This window comes from Palaemon carinicauda, chromosome 44 (genome assembly GCF_036898095.1).
Source record: "Palaemon carinicauda isolate YSFRI2023 chromosome 44, ASM3689809v2, whole genome shotgun sequence".
Lineage (NCBI taxonomy): Eukaryota > Metazoa > Arthropoda > Malacostraca > Decapoda > Palaemonidae > Palaemon > Palaemon carinicauda.
In genome coordinates, this window is record NC_090768.1 from 53,144,202 (window position 1) to 53,146,701 (window position 2,500).

Consider the following 2,500-nt stretch of genomic DNA (forward strand, 5'->3'; position numbering starts at 1 on the left):
TTCTTTACATACTTTTCTTGCTTTACTTTCTTTCTTACTTTACTTTCTTTCTTACTTTCTTACTTACTTATTTTTTTCTTTACTTTTCTTACTTACTTAGATAATAATAATAATAATAATAATAATAATAATAATAATAATAATAATAATAATAATAAATAGACAATTGAAAAGGAATCTTGAGAAGGGAGAAGCCGATATAGCCCTAGGACTTGTGCAGAAGAAGCTGTGATTAACAACAACAACAACAACAACAACAACAACAACAATAATAATAATAATAATAATAATAATAATAATAATAATAATAATAATAATAAATAGACAATTGAAAAGGAATCTTGAGAAGGGAGAAGCCGATATAGCCCTAGGACTTGTGCAGAAGAAGCTGTGATTAACAACAACAACAACAACAACAACAACAACAACAATAATAATAATAATAATAATAATGAATCAAGTTTGAAGTCTGTGACAACGATGTCCAAACTTATGGCTGGTTACGTGAATTGGACATTTTGCTTGACCGTAACCTTGACCTTGACCTTCCAAAATGTAATTATTTCCAGCTTTTTACATAGCAATTAATCCCTGCAAGTTTCATTCCGCTACGATTAAAATTGTGGTCAGGACTATGTCCATACACACAGACAAAGAAATATACAAACAGGGTCGAAAACATAACCTCATTCCAATTTCGTTGGCGGAGATAATAATGATAATAATAACAAAGAATATAAAATTGGAGATCCCAGGACACAAGTCACTATAAGTGCAATCGAGGTATATTGCCAAATTAATCATTTTGTTTTGCATTGACACAGGTGGAACTTTTTTACTTTCTTCACTAGGCTATTTTTCCCTGTTGGAGCCCTTGGGCTTATAGCATCTTGTGCTTTTCCAATTAGGCTTATAGCTTAGCATGTAATAATAATAATAATAATAATAATAATAATAACTAGCGGAACCCGTGTAAATTACAGGAAATAATATTTTCAAGAATAATTATCTTGTTCCTAACCTATACATGTTTGAATAAAATGTCCCGAGATTAGTTTTATAATCTAGGTTATGGAAATTGATAGAACTCAATTTTTTGTCTAATATTTAAAAAAAAGTCAGGTGCTAAAGACTAAATTGGGAAAACTATATAAGATAGGCTTTGGTTGAGTAATCAAAGTCTAATGTGAATTTGTAAGAGTATACCATGCAATTATTTCCGTTTTCTTTAAAGCATGACACAAAAGAAATAACGCACACGTTATCGTCTTATTATATAGATGATGATGATAATAATAATAATAATAATAATAATAATAATAATAATAATAATGATAATAATAATTTATCAGAACAAATCCTGCCATGTTTCTGAAGCTACACTAACAGAGGTGGGATTTTGGGGCTTTCAATCCCCATCATAATATAAATACCAGACTCAAAGCTCTACCAAGATCATTAAAAGTTACCCAAGATAGATTACGAAAAAAGTGACGTAAGCAATGATGTAGTTTCGTCAGTTGATGATTCAGTCCACAGATGTTTACTAATGATATTTTTTCAAGGTATATAGAGCGCTATACTGTATTACCTTGAAAGGAATATAACTAATAATTCCTTGTTTATCCTTAGGCGTCTCATTTGATGATTAATTACTTTAGTGTTATCTAATACTATATATACATAATATACATAATATATATATATATATATATATATATATATATATATATATATATATATATATATATATATATATATATATATATATATATATATATATATATATATATATAAGCTGTCTCAAGCATTCTTTTGCAGTGAAGATCTCTAATTAAATTAAAATTTGGAGAAAACAATCTCTGGAAAACTTACAAGTGAAAGAAAAAGTAATGAAATAAAATAAACAATGGAAAAAAAATAAACAATTTGTTTTCAAACACAACTAGTTGAAGTAATACCGTCAAAGTTGCATCTGAACACAAGCGGACTCGATTTACAACTCCGGTTAACGAACTGCTCACGAAACCAGAACGAAATGACGTAACAGCATCAATAATACGAAGAAGATGTCAGTTTAAGCCGAGCCTAACCCAGCTCCCGCTGCTTAGGACGGGGGAGGGGGGGGGGAAGAGGGGGGGGGGGTGGAAATCGTATCAACATACGTAAGAGGCGACGCATCAGATCATGTCAGCAACAGAAGGATATTATTTCCCTCCACGCATTTTTCCATTCTCCTTTCTCTTATTCCTCCTCATCCTTTTCTAGGTAAAGGAAGGGATGAAAACATTACTAGACTTAGATAGGACAATCTCCTTACGGGGAATGACAGCTCTGTAATGGAAACAAATGGAAACATTTGACGAGGGAGGCTATCTCTCTACCTATAGGGTCACCCCGACCTATACCCGCATAGCGTAGGGGGCTCCCCGACCCAAACCCGCACATCGTAGGAGTCCCTCGCAAAGCGTAAGAAAAAAAAGGTACAGGATTCGGTTCA

General features: G+C 32.0%; 1 protein-coding gene across 4 annotated transcripts in view; it reads right to left on the reverse strand.

Moving 5' to 3' along the window:
- Positions 1-2,500, reverse strand: part of LOC137634563 (uncharacterized) — a 37,942-nt gene that overhangs the window by 18,073 nt on the left and 17,369 nt on the right. The gene's annotated exons all lie outside the window — the stretch shown is intronic.